Here is a 17,148-nt window from a genome sequence, read left to right as displayed (position 1 = left end):
GGGAAGAGTTTACGCAAATATTAGCGATGTAGCTCTTATCGCGGGACTGTGACTGTGTGAAATCACCTCCCCAGTCAGCCTATTGTGTGTATTGACATTCATATTGCACTGTACAGCTTTATCTAAGGATTGGGATCAATGAAAAGGGGTAACAGTCTACTCAATACCCAATATATTTTTTCCCAACGTCCTCCTCAGAGTTATCAGACTCCAAAACATCCACGCAGTATTGTTTTTCTCTGGTAGTGTTTTTCCTCTGTGTTCAATACACATAGGTTGGCAATAAATGTGGCTCAATTCACAGTTGTTTCAGAGTCCCGCAATAAGAACTACAATAATAATGTTGTCTGGGTGTCACTGAGTAGACTAATACCCCATGTCATTGATCCACAATCCAAAGGTAAGGCTGTACAGTGAAATAAGTATGCCCCCAATGCAATTCTAAAGTATAATACATCCAGTGTGATTTCAACAGATTTTTGTCAAAATAACAAATTATTGTCTTTTGTTGATTTGATATAACTTCATTCCAACCTCGTTTAGTGTTATCTTATCAATTTTGGAATAATTCTACTATTTGTATTCATTTGCATCCCTGTCAGTGACAGTGATTTATTTTGAAGGCAAACTGCAAAGTCCACTATTGTGGCTAATCCTTATTGTGGCTAATCCTTATTGTGGCTAGCTTCACATACATGGGTCCGAACACCATTAATCAAATAAGAACTCTCTCATAAATTAGGGTTATTTTAGATGACACCTAGCTATTTAGTTAGCCTGCTAACATTAGCTACTGAAACAGATTGTCATTTTGCTATGTTTTGGGGAAGAACATTATTTGCATCCATGAGCTAGCTTTTTTTGATTTTTAAGTGTGCGAGACAACATTACCAGCATAATAGCATACGCATCGATGAATCGTTGTTACATATGAAATTCGAGTAATAGTGGAATCAATGTGTAATAGCTACGTAAAAAATTATGTGATGTGCAGTCATATTCAGGTCCTGATTGGTCAACAAGCTTATTTGAGATGTCAAATAGTGTTATTTGACGTGTATCTTTTTTTAAATCCTGGTTGTGTCACGCCCTGACTTTAGTTCCTTTTTTATGTCTCTATTTTGGTTTGGTCGGGGCGTGAGTTGTGGTGGGCATTCTATGTTGTTTTTCTATGTTTTCTTTTCTGTGTGTTTGGCCTGGTATGGTTCCCAATCAGAGGCAGCTGTCTATCGTTGTCTCTGATTGAGAACCATACTTAGGTAGCCTTTTCCCTCCTGGTGTTTGTGGGTAGTTGCTTTCTGTTTTGTACCTGACGGATCTGTTTTGGTTGTTCTTTTTGTTACTTTGTATCTAGTGTTCAGTTCTCTTTAATAAATGACGAACACGTACCACGCTGCGCTTTGGTCCTCACCTTCTTCCACCAACGGCCGTTACAGGTTGAGAATGAAACGACTGAACAAATAAACAACGAAACAGCACAGCAAGTAAGTGAAAGAAATAGGTTTTGATTATGTTTTACTGGTAATGGGGACATACGTAAATGCCAACAAAGTAACTTTTTGGTCAGTGTGGTGTGCATGTGTGTAACCTTTATTTAGCTAGGCAAATCAGTTAAGAACAAATTCTTATTTACACTGACGGCCTACGCTGGCCAAACCTGGACGACGCTGGGCCAATTGTGTCATGGCCGGATGTGAACCAGCCTGGATTCGAACCAGGGATTGTAGTCACGCCTCTTGCACTGCGATGCAGTGCCTTAGACCGCTGCGTCCGTGTGTGTGTTAACTATTTAACTGTACTAGAATGCTTAAAAGGCTGCTACAATTTTAAATATCGGATATCGGTATCGGCCAAAAATGTCATATCGGTGCATCACTCTAATTTGCCTCAATTCTATATTGGATTCCATACATTTTTCTCCCAATAATTTTCTTCCTCACCATCTCCCACACATGAGATATCCAGTATGGAACCACTGGTTGGAACAAAATGATGTTCCTCTGTCTGCTTTCCTGTTACAGTTTTTTACAATTCCTTTGGCACTAATTTCAGAACCTTGTGATCATTTTTCAATACGCTAGACACACAACTCAAAACAGTCATCACTTGAAACACAGGCTGTCCGATGTTCAAAACATTGCATTGTGCATTCATATCTTTAAAGAACCCTTGAACTTGCAGAATCAATGGTTCAAATAACTAATTTATCAGGAAATACCATAGGAACATTAATTTAGATCTCCCACACACAAGATACCGATAGTTTCACTGTAGTTTTTCGTTCAATCATTAAATATTGTAGTACAAAATGTGATACATGTTTCATTATGGTACTACACGTAAATACATCACTGTAAAAGGACTAGTAAAGAGAATACTACAGACACAGTGGAATCATTGAACAAAATCTGAAATTTATTGATGAAATACAATACAATCACTCATAGGTTTCTTTGAATCAAAGCAAAAATAATTAGCTACAAAAAAAGAAAAAAACTACAGTAAAACATCAACTGCAGTGTTCCTCACCTGGCTTGTAAAAAGCAAAACAAAGGATTGATTACTGTACTTCTATATTTCCCTCAACCCTGTCTTGTGGATTTGGCCATAGGTTCTCATCCACATCACAATGGATGTTTTCATTAGCCAAACATCTTGGGAAGAATCTTCAAGCATGGCGAATCCAGGCAGGAACCTGACATTATCCCACACAATGACATAGGTCATGCCATCAGCTCTAAAAAGTACATGCACTTACAATAAACAATTCCCGACAAGGACATGGGGGAAACAGAGGGAACATTTACAACATGTAATTAGGGAATTGAAACCAGGTGAGTGCGACAACCAGACAAAACAAATGGAACATGAAAAATAGATCGATGATGGCTAGAAGACCGGTGACCGCCAAACACTGCCTGAACAAGGAGAGGAACTGACTTCGGTGGAAGTCGTGACAGTCCTACCCAGTACAAACTTCCGGCCGCCTCGCTTCGCGTTCCTAGGAAACTATGCAGGTTTTTGTTTTTTTACGTGTTATTTCTTACATTAGTACCCCAGGTCATCATAGGTTTCATTACATACAGTCGAGAAGAACTACTGAATATAAGATCAGCGTCAACTCACCATCAGCACGACCAAGAATATGTTTTTCGCGACGCGGATCCTGTGTTCTGCCTTACAAACAGGACAACTGAGTGGATTCCATGCAGCGACCCAAAAAGACGACTCCGAAAAAGAGGGAAACGAGGCGGTCTTCTGGTCAGACTCCGTAGACGGGCACACCGTGCACCACTCCCTAGCATTCTTCTTGCCAATGTCCAGTCTCTTGACAACAAGGTTGATGAAATCCGAGCAAGGGTAGCATTCCAGAGGGACATCAGAGACTGTAACGTTCTTTGTTTCACGGAAACATGGCTCACTGGAACGACGCTATCCGAAGCGGTGCAGCCAGCGGGTTTCTCCATGCATCGCGCGGACAGAAACAAACATCTTTCTGGTAAGAAGAGGGGCGGGGGCGTATGCCTTATGGCCAAATCCTTCTGTTCACCTGATTTAGAATTCCTCACAATCAAATGTAGACCGCATTATCTACCAAGAGAATTCTCTTCGATCATAATCACAGCTGTATATATCCCCCCCAAGCAGACACATCGATGGCTCTGAACGAACTTTATTTAACTCTCTGCAAACTGGAAACGATTTATACGGAGGCTGCATTCATTGCAGCTGGGGATTTTAACAAGGCTAATCTGAAAACAAGACTCCCTAAATTTTATCAGCATATCGATTGCGCAACCAGGGGTGGAAAGACCCTGGATCATTGTTACTCTAACTTCCGCGACGCATATAAGGCCCTGCCCCGTCCCCCTTTCGGAAAAGCTGACCACGACTCCATTTTGTTGATCCCTGCCTACAGACAGAAACTAAAACAAGAAGCTCCCACGCTGAGGTCTGTCCAACGCTGGTCCGACCAAGCTGACTCCACACTCCAAGACTGCTTCCATCACGTGGACTGGGAGATGTTTCGTATTGCGTCAGACAACAACATTGACGAACACGCTGATTCGGTGTGCGAGTTCATTAGAACGTGCGTTGAAGATGTCGTTCCCATAGCAACGATTAAAACATTCCCTAACCAGAAACCGTGGATTGATGGCAGCATTCGTGTGAAACTGAAAGCGCGAACCACTGCTTTTAATCAGGGCAAGGTGTCTGGTTACATGACTGAATACAAACAGTGCAGCTATTCCCTCCGCAAGGCTATCAAACAAGCTAAGCGTCAGTACAGAGACAAAGTAGAATCTCAATTCAACGGCTCAGACACAAGAGGCATGTGGCAGGGTCTACAGTCAATCACGGACTACAGGAAGAAATTCAGCCCAGTCACGGACCAGGATGTCTTGCTCCCAGGCAGACTAAATAACTTTTTTGCCCGCTTTGAGGACAATACAGTGCCACTGACACGGCCTGCAATGAAAACATGCGGTCTCTCCTTCACTGCAGCCGAGGTGAGTAAGACATTTAAACGTGTTAACCCTCGCAAGGCTGCAGGCCCAGACGGCATCCCCAGCCGCGCCCTCAGAGCATGCGCAGACCAGCTGGCCGGTGTGTTTACGGACATATTCAATCAATCCCTATACCAGTCTGCTGTTCCCACATGCTTCAAGAGGGCCACCATTGTTCCTGTTCCCAAGAAAGCTAAGGTAACTGAGCTAAACGACTACCGCCCCGTAGCACTCACATCCGTCATCATGAAGTGCTTTGAGAGACTAGTCAAGGACCATATCACCTCCACCCTACCTGACACCCTAGACCCACTCCAATTTGCTTACCGCCCAAATAGGTCCACAGAAGATGCAATCTCAACCACACTGCACACTGCCCTAACCCATCTGGACAAGAGGAATACCTATGTGAGAATGCTGTTCATCGACTACAGCTCGGCATTCAACACCATAGCACCCTCCAAGCTCGTCATCAAGCTCGAGACCCTGGGTCTCGACCCCGCCCTGTGCAACTGGGTACTGGACTTCCTGACGGGCCGCCCCCAGGTGGTGAGGGTAGGCAACAAAATCTCCTCCCCGCTGATCCTCAACACTGGGGCCCCACAAGGGTGCGTTCTGAGCCCTCACCTGTACTCCCTGTTCACCCACGACTGCGTGGCCACGCACGCCTCCAACTCAATCATCAAGTTTACGGACGACACAACAGTGGTAGGCTTGATTACCAACAACGACGAGACGGCCTACAGGGAGGAGGTGAGGGCCCTCGGAGTGTGGTGTCAGGAAAATAACCTCACACTCAACGTCAACAAAACTAAGGAGATGATTGTGGACTTCAGGAAACAGCAGAGGGAACACCCCCCTATCCACATCGATGGAACAGTAGTGGAGAGGGTAGCAAGTTTCAAGTTCCTCGGCATACACATCACAGACAAACTGAATTGGTCCACTCACACAGACAGCATCGTGAAGAAGGCGCAGCAGTGCCTCTTCAACCTCAGGAGGCTGAAGAAATTCGGCTTGTCACCAAAAGCACTCACAAACTTTTACAGATGCACAATCGAGAGCATCCTGGCGGGCTGTATCACCGCCTGGTACGGCAACTGCTCCGCCCTCAACCGTAAGGCTCTCCAGAGGGTAGTGAGGTCTGCACAACGCTTCACCGGGGGCAAACTACCTGCCCTCCAGGACACCTACACCACCCGATGTTACAGGAAGGCCATAAAGATCATCAAGGACATCAACCACCCGAGCCACTGCCTGTTCACCCCGCTATCATCCAGAAGGCGAGGTCAGTACAGGTGCATCAAAGCTGGGACCGAGAGACTGAAAAACAGCTTCTATCTCAAGGCCATCAGACTGTTAAACAGCCACCACTAACATTGAGTGGCTGCTGCCAACACACTGACACTGACACTGACTCAACTCCAGCCACTTTAATAATGGGAATTGATGGGAAATTATGTAAATATATCACTAGCCACTTTAAACAATGCTACCTTATATAATGTTTACATACCCTACATTATTCATCTCATATGCATACGTATATACTGTACACTATATCATCGACTGCATCCTTATGTAATACATGTATCACTAGCCACTTTAACTATGCCACTTTGTTTACATACTCATCTCATATGTATATACTGTACTCGATATCAGCTACTGTATCTTGCCTATGCTGCTCTGTACCATCACTCATTCATATATCCTTATGTACATATTCTTTATCCCCTTACACCGTGTATAAGACAGTAGTTTTGGAATTGTTAGTTAGATTACTTGTTGGTTATTACTGCATTGTCGGAACTAGAAGCACAAGCATTTCGCTACACTCGCATTAACATCTGCTAACCATGTGTATGTGACAAATAAAATTTGATTTGATTTAGATAGGTGTACCTAATAAAGTGGTCAGTGAGTGTACAGTAATGTCAAATCTGAAAACATGGTCTGGAAAAGTGGTACATGAGACCATAGAAATGGTGTCTGATAAAGAATGATGATGAAATATTTCATGATCCAAACATGGAATATTGTTCGTCAGTTTCCATAAAACTATGCATTAAGAGTAATGCAACAGTTACTTATCATTTTGAGCAGTTGTATCAATTGATAGTTAGATCACTGTAATGAAATGAACAGACAGTCATCTCAGATGTAATGTGTGAATTGCATTTTGAAATGGTAATACTTTGATGTTATGTCATTTTGAACAGGTGATTTTAGTTCAATGAACAAATGATCTTAGCTTTATGTGTATTGTATCTAAGCAATTGGAAAAAGTGTTAGACTTTTGAAAAATGTGCATTTTGATCATTGGTTGGGAGTTTTGTGTCTAGAGTTTTGAAAAATGAAATCAAGGTTCCCGAAATTAGTGACAGAGTGATTGTAAAAAAAAACGGTAACTCTGACATGAATATTCCAGAAATGCAAATATTTATTTGGACCAATACATGCATGTGGTTATGGAAACAAATCTAATTTTATTGGTCACGTGCTGAAATGCTTACTTATGAGCCCGCTCCCAGCAGCACAGAGTTAAAAAGTAAGATAAATATTTGCTCAATTTTAAAAAAGAAATACTAACACAATAAAAACAATAATGAGGCTATACACAAGGGGAACTACTACCGAGTCAATGAGGTAATACATTATGTAAATGTGGGTAGGGGTAAAAGTGACTAGCCAACCAGGATATATAATCAATAGAGTAGCAGCATACAGTATGTGAAGTGAGTGTGTGTGTGTGTGTGCCGTCAATATGTACGTGTGTGTGTTGGAGTGTCAGTGTAGTATGTGTGAGTATGTGGGTAGAGTCTAGTGAGTGTGCATAGGGCCAGTGCAAGGGAGCCAGTGCAAAACAGTTCAGATTAATAAATAAATAAATGGTCCGGGTAGCCATTTCATTAATTGTTCAGCAGTCTTATGGCTTAGGGTAGAAGCTGTTCAGGTGCCTTTTGGTCCCAGACTTCGGTACCTATTTCTGTGCAGTAGCAGAGAGAACAGTCTATGACTTGGGTGGCTGGAGTCCTTTACAATTTTTGTGCCTTCTTCTGACTCCATCTGGTATAGAGCTCCGGGATAGCAGGGAGTTCAGCCCCAGTGATCTACTGGGCCATATTGAGAGCCTCTTGCCAGTCAAGAGGCTCTCAATTGTGCAACTGTAGAACTTGAGGATCTGAGGGCCCATACCAAATCTTTTCAGCCTCCTGATGGGGAAGCGGCATTGTCGTGCCCTCTTCATGACTCTGTTGGTGTGTTTGGACCATGATGGGTCACCGAGGAAATTGAAGCTTTCGACCCACACCACTATAGCCCTGTCGGTGTGAATTGGCCACCCATTTCCCATAGTCAACAATAAGCTCCTTTGTCTTGCCCACATTGAGGGATATGTTGTTGTCCTGGCACCAAACCTCCAAGTCTCTGATCTCCTCCCTTTAGGCTGTCTCATCGTCTTCGGTGATCAGCCCTACCACCTCCGTGTTGGCTGTGTGACGACCCTCCCACTCTGTCTGCCGTATTCTCTCTTTGTTCTTGTTTCCTTATTAGGATGCCGGTGGGCGGAGATGGGAGGGTCATCAGCTACATGGGAAACACCTGGGCCAGGTGTGTCCCAGGATAAATAGACCTCTTCCACATTCATGGAGGAGACTCTCTCCATGCAGACACCTTTATAGATTGTGTTGTGGTTCTTGGTGGCCTTTTGTTTGTTTGGTTTGGCACCTTTCAACACCCTGCATTGTCACATTCATGCATGCAAAACACTCACTTACACTACTGATTACTGATTACACACATTTTCCTTAGTTGCTTTAGTTAATAAATATATATTTTGTTACTCCTTATCTCCACGTTGTCTCCCTTTTGTTACGGGCTTTGAGCCGGTTCGTGACAGCTGAAAACTTAATGATTGTGTTGGAGTTGTGCGCGGCCATGTAGTCGTAGGTGAACAGGTAGTTCAGGAGGGGACTGAGTACACACCCCTGAGGGGCTCCCATGTTGTTGATCAGCATGGCAGATGTGTTGTTGTCTACCCTCATCACCTAGGGGCAGCCTGTCAGGAAGTCCATAATCCATTTGCAGATGGAGGTGTTCAGTCCCAGGGTCCTCAGCTTAGTGATGTGCTTGGAGGGCACTATCATGTTGAACGCTGTGCTGTAGTCAATGAACAGTACTCTCACATAGCTGTTCCTTTTGTTCAGGTGGGAAAGGGCAGTGTGGAGTAGGGCTGTTACGGTGACCGTATTACCGCCACACCGGCAGTCACGAGTCATGATGGCAGTCAAATTCCAGGTGACCGTTTAGTCACAGTAATTAGGATTCTCCAAGCTCTGATGCTGCTGATGGTCATTAGTAGCCCACCAACTTGTTAACTGCCTGGTACTCATCACTCTATTGTCCATCTAATCACTCTGACATCAATGCAAATGTAATCGCAAATCTAATCAAACACTTCCTGAGAGCCCATGAGCTCATGTTGGGCAACATTTCTATAGGCTATGCAATTGCGGGAGAAAACCGAGTGATGGCCTCCATTAAAAAGAGGAGGATCCCATCAGCTTTCTATAGGCTAGGCCTAATATATTTATTTCTCAACTTTCCTAATATTAAGCACATTGCTTCTCTTTACAACAGGAGTATAGCCTACCTGGCTGGCATGAAAATAGACCAGATTAAATCAAGAATAGGTGATGGGTGACAATATTAGCCTATCACTTGTGAATGACATATTATCACTTGTGAATGATGCCCAGCTTAAGGCAAACAACGCATGCTTTTTTTGCGACTTGTTCAAATCATAGTCGCACACCTCATGTAGCCTAGCCCATAGGTCTATTGTTATGCTCGTCGTCGGATGATAAATGACCGGACCAAGGTGCAGCATGGTAGGCTGCGTGGTACATTCTCTCTTTATTTGAAAACGTAACACCGGGAAAAAACAATGAACACAAACCGAACGTAAAGCTAGTCGTGCATAAAGCAACGAACAAAGACAAGATCCCACAAATCCCCAAAGGAAACTGACAACTTATATCTGATTCCCAATCAGACAACGATAGACAGCTGCCTCCGATTGGGAATCAAACACACCAACATAGAAACAGAACCTAGAATTCCCACCCTAATCACACCCTGACCTAACCAAATAGAAAAATAAAAAGGCTCTCTAAGGTCAGGGCGTGACACCTACAGTGGGGCAAAAAAAGTATTTAGTCAGCCACCAATTGTGCAAGTTCTCCCACTTAAAAAGATGAGAGGCCTGTAATTTTCATCATAGGTACACTTCAACTATGACAGACAAAATGAGAAAAAAAATCCAGAAATCACATTGTAGGATTTTTAATGAATTTATTTGCAAATTATGGTGGAAAATAAGTATTTGGTCACCTACAAACAAGCAAGATTTCTGGCTCTCACAGACCTGTAACTTCTTCTTTAAGAGGCTCCTCTGTCCTCCACTCGTTACCTGTATTAATGGCACCTGTTTGAACTTGTTATCAGTATAAAAGACACCTGTCCACAACCTCAAACAGTCACACTCCAAACTCCACTATGGCCAAGACCAAAGAGCTGTCAAAGGACACCAGAAACAAAATTGTAGACCTGCACCAGGCTGGGAAGACTGAATCTGCAATAGGTAAGCAGCTTGGTTTGAAGAAATCAACTGTGGGAGCAATTATTAGGAAATGGAAGACATACAGTGCCTTGCGAAAGTATTCGGCCCCCTTGAACTTTGCGACCTTTTGCCACATTTCAGGCTTCAAACATAAAGATATAAAACTGTATTTTTTTGTGAAGAATCAACAACAAGTGGGACACAATCATGAAGTGGAACGGCATTTATTGGATATTTCAAACTTTTTTAACAAATCAAAAACTGAAAAATTGGGCGTGCAAAATTATTCAGCCCCTTTACTTTCAGTGCAGCAAACTCTCTCCAGAAGTTCAGTGAGGATCTCTGAATGATCCAATGTTGACCAGGGGCTGAATAATTTTGCACGCCCAATTTTTCAGTTTTTGATTTGTTAAAAAAGTTTGAAATATCCAATAAATGTCGTTCCACTTCATGATTGTGTCCCACTTGTTGTTGATTCTTCACAAAAAAATACAGTTTTATATCTTTATGTTTGAAGCCTGAAATGTGGCAAAAGGTCGCAAAGTTCAAGGGGGCCGAATACTTTCGCAAGGCACTGTACAAGACCACTGATAATCTCCCTCGATCTGGGGCTCCACGCAAGATCTCACCCTGTGGGGTCAAAATGATCACAAGAACGGTGAGCAAAAATCCCAGAACCACACGGGGGACCTAGTGAATGACCTGCAGAGAGCTGGGACCAAAGTAACAAAGCCTACCATCAGTAACACACTACGACGCCAGGGACTCAAATCCTGTAGTGCCAGACGTGTCCCCCTGCTTAAGCCAGTACATGTCCAGGCCCATCTGAAGTTTGCTAGATTATTTGGATGATCCAGAGGAAGATTGGGAGAATGTCATATGGTCAGATCAAACCAAAATAGAACTTTTTGGTAAAAACTAAACTCTTCGTGTTTGGAGGGCAAAGAATGCTGAGTTGCATCCAAAGAACACCATACCTACTGTGAAGCATGGGGGTGGAAACATCATGCTTTAGGGTTGTTTTTCTGCAAAGGGACCAGGACGACTGATCCGTGTAAAGGAAAGAATGAATGGGGCCATGTATCGTGAGATTTTTAGTTGAAACCTCCTTCCATCAGCAAGGGCATTGAAGATGAAACGTGGCTGAGTCTTTCAGCATGACAATGATCCCAAACACACCGCCCGGGCAACGAAGGAGTGGCTTCGTAAGAAGCATTTCAAGGTCCTGGAGTGGCCTAGCCAGTCTCCAGATCTCAACCCCATAGAAAATATTTGGAGGGAGTTGAAAGTCCATGTTGCCCAGCAACAGCCCCAAAACATCACTGCTCTAGAGGAGATCTGCATGCAGGAATGGGCCAAAATACCAGCAACAGTGTGTGTGTGTGTGACAACCTTGTGAAGACTTACAGAAAACATTTGACCTCTGTCATTGCCAACAAAGGGTATATAACAAAGTATTGAGAAACTTTTGTTATTGACCAAATACTTATTTTCCACCATAATTTGCAAATAAATTCATAAAAAATCCTACAATGTGATTTTCTGGATTTTTTTTTCTCATTTTGTCTGTCATAGTTGAAGTGTACCTATGATATAAATTACAGGCCTCATCTTTTTAAGTGGGAGAACTTGCACAATTGGTGGCTGACTAAATACTTTTTTGCCCCACTGTATATGGTTTTTGAAGTGGCTAAATAACTTCTTAAAATGAAGCACATTAATCCGCTATACAACTGGTGTAGAGCCTATCTGGCAAACTTATTCAGCGCGTGAGTTCCAAGTTTGGGAAAGATGATTTTCACCATAAAAATGCACCTTTATAATAAAAGCCTTACATGCATAATTGCATTTGTCAATTTTGAGAATGTTTTTTTCCTGCTAATGGAACATTTGAGTTTATACTGCCGTATGCGCATTGCTGCACATATAATGTGAAGAAACAGCTCAGTAGTGTATCAACATTTTAAGCCAAGCATTCTCATCTGTTTCGTCAGGCTCATTGCTTAAAACAGTTTTTTTATGCTAGTGGTTGTATTAATTTGGGATCTATTGCATACCACAACTGTCCCGGACTATTTTTTGGAATATTTATTCCAAAAATAGGTCAACTTTTGCACTATGGGAGATAGTAGATTGACATAGGCTAGTGCGTTTGTTGTTCGTTAGGCCTACACATCTTGGGCACAGGGACTATGGTGGTTTGCTTGAAACATGTAGGTTTTACAGAATGGGTCAGAGTGAGGTTGAACATTTCAGTGAAGACACTTGCCAGCTGCTCAGCGCATGCTCTCAGTCCATGTCCTGGTAATCCGTCTGGCCCTGCAGCCTTGTGAATGTTAACCTGTTTAAAGGTCTTACTCATATCAACTACTAGAGCGTGATCTTACAGTCGTCCAGAACTCATCTGGTAGGCTCACTTCCCTGGGCAAATCTCGGCTGGTTTCCCTTTGTAATCCTTGATAGCAGTGGTGGGCCGTCAGGGCCAGCAATGCCTTTCTCTGCTGGCCTAAAAATCAGAATATAATTTTTTTTAAATATATTTTCCCACAAATATGTATTAAATTATTCCCCAGAGTAAGAGTTACACTCTTCATTTCATAGCGTTCCTCTTGGTTGCACTGCTTCCAGCCCCAGGTTGAGATTTGGAGGGCTGGTCTTTATGTTAGATATTTTATCCAATCATATTCAGCCATCATGTGTTGCCAGAGATCTAAAATCTGCCCTCAGGCCTTCAGAATCAACAGTGCGGGCGCTTGTGACTTAAAGTGAATGGAAATTAAAATTTAGTGTCAACGAATCAGCTTTAGAGTTGGCTATTGTACGCCTGCTGGCTGGCTCCAGTGTTACACAGGAGCCAGCTAGCAGGCGTAGTGCATGCACGTCTTTTGATTGGATTACCAATATTGAGAGGCAGGTCCTATATGGGCAGGTCTCAGAACTAGGAAACTGAAATTGATCAACAAATTAATTTGCGTACTACTAAGCTGTTTTTTTCAACCCACAATGGCGGAAGGAGAAGATATCGATTTGGTCGAGGATATAATTCTAACGCCATTCTCAAGACAAACTTTTCAAGAACAGTTAGACATTGTCAGGAGAGGTAGACGCCGACGCTACAAAGTCTGTCACAGGCGGGAAAGGGGTTCGTTCGCCACTTTCAACTATGGGCGCTATCAATGACTCACAGGCTCCGAGAAGCACGGCAAACTGTACTGCTGGGAATGCCTATTATTTGCAAGTGATCGATTTGGTGTTTGGAGCCACACTGGCTTTGCAAACCTGAGTTGTCTAACCAAGGCAGCAACGAGACACCAAAGTACGGCTGGGCACTTACAAGCAATGGTGCTTTTGAAAACTTTTGGGGACACCCGAGTGGATCTACAGCTCAACGAACAAGCGCGCAGGGCAACGAAGCTGCACAATGAAAAGGTATTGTACTCTTCCCCTGCAATTCTCTGAATAAAAATGTCAATTTCAAGGTGACGCAACGCCTGGATATACTGCGTTTCTGTCTAAATGTATAGTGTCTAGAGCCATGGCATCATAATGATGGTAATAAGAGGTGGATTAATTCGGGTGGGACTGTGTAGGACTTCACTGAAGGCCCAGGCCCCAGAACCACGGCACGCTACTGCTTGATAGTTTGCAAGCCCTGCCACATCCAACAAGCTTTAGAGCCGGTGTAGTAAGATTTGATCTTAGTCCTGTATTGACGCTTTGCCTGTTATGGTTCGTTGGTGGGCAAAGCAGGATTTCTTATAAGCGTCTGGATTTGTGTCCTGCTCCTTGAAGGCAGCTCTAGCCTTTAGCACAGTACGGATGTTGCCTGTAATCCATGGCTTCTGGTTGGGATATGTACCAGTTGAGGCTCCTCAGAGAAGGAAGGGGAATTTCATACACATAAAAATAGTGAAACATTAATAAAGTTATCATTTTTAGATCAAACTATACTAAATATATTCACATCACCAAATAATTGATTAAAACACTGTTTTGCAATGAAGTTCTATAATAGCCTCAACTGCGTTCTGTAGGGTAGCACCATGGTGTAGCCGGGGGACAGCTAGTGTCCGTTCTCCTCTGGGTCATTAACTTCAATCCAAAACCTAGAAGCCTCGTGGTTGTCACCCCCTTTCCATAGACTTGCACAGTAATGATGATAAATTCTGGCGGACGTCCTCCAACCTATCAGAGCTCTTGCAGCATGAACTGACATGTTGTCCACACAATAAAAGGATCAGAGAATGAATCTAGTACTGAAAGCATAGGCTACAGCTAACTAGAACTGTGTCACGCCCTGACCTTGGAGCCCTTTTATGTCTCTATTTTGGTTTGGTCAGGGTATGATTTGAGTGGGCATTGTATGTTCTTTATTTCTATGATTTATATTTCTATGTTTTGGCCAGGTATGGTTCTCAATCAGGGACAGCTGTCTATCGTTGTCTCTGATTGGGAATCATACTTAGGCAGCCCTTTTTCCCCACCTGTGATTGTGGGAGGTTGACTTTGTTAGGCTATAATGCCTCTATGTCAAGCTTCACGGTCATTGTTTTTTTGGCGACATTTACCTAAATAAACAGCAATGTATGCTCACCACGCCACAATTTGGTCTACTTCTTATGATGCCCATGACACTGCTTGCATACAATGAGGTGAGTAGTCTCTCTGAGAGAAATACAATAGTTCAACAGTTTTGAACAAATTAATTTCTTCAAAAATGAAGCAGAAGCAAGAGAGCTATATTTCATATTTTTTCAATTACTTAGCTAGCAAATGCAGCTAGCTAGTTTAGCCTACTCAAACACCCGGCTCAAACAGAGAGGGATGCTATGTTACCTAGCTGGCTATGGCTAGCTATCCAACACTAGAACTCATCCAAGTCATGGTATTTTTGTGTGTAGTGATTAGCATGTCTAATATGTTTTTCTTTAGCTTAGTCACAGACCGCTGATGTGTTGTGCACTGAAGTCCACCAGCAAAGGGAAAAGGTAGGTGGAGTGAGCGTATAAAGGAATTATACAACAATCTGGCTGCTTTGAAAGTGAAATGTTTGCATCTTATCATTCCACCAATTCTGTTGAATAATATTTCTTAAATGGAAGCAAACTGAACGAAACTGGGATAAACATACCTGAACTGTTGGTATTGAACCTGTCAACGTCTGTCAACTTGATTACTCAAATTTCTCTCAACCTGTGTACCTACGTTGTAAACTTTAATTTATAGGCTAAATTGTAGCAACCTCATGATGGGTATGGAGAAAATAAGAGTATCAGGTAGTAGCCTAAACCTATCGCTGTTACATTGAACTGGCTGAATGGAATATGAATGACAGTCATCCAATATGCTGTAATAGAAGTAATCCCTCATCATAAATGGCACAACCCAGCCCCTCTGCTGCACTCTACACCTGCATAACGACCCAGCCCCTCTGCTGCACTCTACACCTGCATAACGACCCAGCCCCTCTGCTGCACTCTACACCTGCATAACGACCCAGCCCCTCTGCTGCACTCTACACCTGCATAATGACCCAGCCCCTCTGCTGCACTCTACACCTGTATAACGCCCCAGCCCCTCTGCTGCACTCTACACCTGTATAACGACCCAGCCCCTCTGCTGCACTCTACACCTGTATAACGACCCAGCCCCTCTGCTGCACTCTACACCTGTATAACGCCCCAGCCCCTCTGCTGCACTCTACACCTGTATAACGCCCCAGCCCCTCTGCTGCACTCTACACCTGTATAACGACCCAGCCCCTCTGCTGCACTCTACCAGTGGCCTTAAGGTGAAGGATATTAATCTACTTTAACAATGACTTGTGGCTTGTTTGAAATGCTTTCAGTGTTGTGGCAAGATTAGCAGTTCTGTAGAATTAACAAAGAATGATAATATCCATTGGGACTTGTATGCTTGTGTAGGTTAATGAAGAAGAGAAGCACCCAAAATAATAGCTAAACCACAGCCATGAGCAATTTGATGGCACCGAATAGCAGTGTTCACACGCAAACACACACAGTCCCGGAGCGTACAGGCAGTGTTGATCCTGGCGCAAATTCTGGCGCTTGAAATGGGAAGCATGTTACCATGAATTATGCAACAAATTGCATCAGACTAACAACCTGTTCCTCTCAACTGGTGGTGCCCCCTGGTTCAACTGATTTAAAGAGAGCTCAACTTCAAAAAGTCTAACAGTAACCAAGCTGTGAGTTTCCCAGGTCCACTGTGTGTACTGTCGTTGCTACTCCCTTTATGCTCGTTTGGTTGACGTCTCATAAACCCAATGTGCATGCAGTAGATTCAAAACATTTTTCTTTCCTGTTTAGATGACATATCACATGTAAATCAACTCTATGGAAACTGTGAGGATTTCCGTTGATCTGAACACAGCACCGTCCCGGACCAGTAAGATGAGTCTGGCCGTCAGACACATTTGTATGGATTTGAAACGGATGCTATATTTGATCTGAGTACCTGTCATTTCCTATAACATACCAAGTCTCTAACTTAATCCCTTTCTAAATCTTGAAGCATGGCAAGTTGATTACATATGAGCTTTACCTAGATGTTTTGAAGGAGAAAAATCTACCCCTCAAATACCTAGGTCCTACGGTATGATAGGTTCTTTAAAGATCTATGAATACTAATGGGAGCTTAAGACAGATTGTCCTGCAGTTCCGTACTGAAACTATATGCAGCAAATACATGATATCTTTATGTGGTTCTGTATTGCAGGGTTTATACAACTACTGTTGATTTTATAACTCTTCAGTGTTCCAGTAACTACTGAAAGTGAAGTGATTGGCCAGAGAGACACCTCACTCACGAGGGAAGGCTTAAATCCACTGCTGCTTGAAATGGAACAATGAAAAGCAGTAGCAGAGACTACTGCTCTCAAGGACGGCAGCAGCTGAGCATCCCTGCAACATAATAACCTCAGGCGGATTTATAGAGCTGGTAGAATTAGCTGTATGTCTCTGCAGGTTTACAGTATTTCCATCTCCTTCCATGACA

Source organism: Oncorhynchus tshawytscha, linkage group LG08 (genome assembly GCF_018296145.1).
Source record: "Oncorhynchus tshawytscha isolate Ot180627B linkage group LG08, Otsh_v2.0, whole genome shotgun sequence".
NCBI classification, from domain to species: domain Eukaryota; kingdom Metazoa; phylum Chordata; class Actinopteri; order Salmoniformes; family Salmonidae; genus Oncorhynchus; species Oncorhynchus tshawytscha.
The sequence above is the reverse complement of the archived record's forward strand: the minus strand, read 5'-3'. Positions refer to the sequence as shown.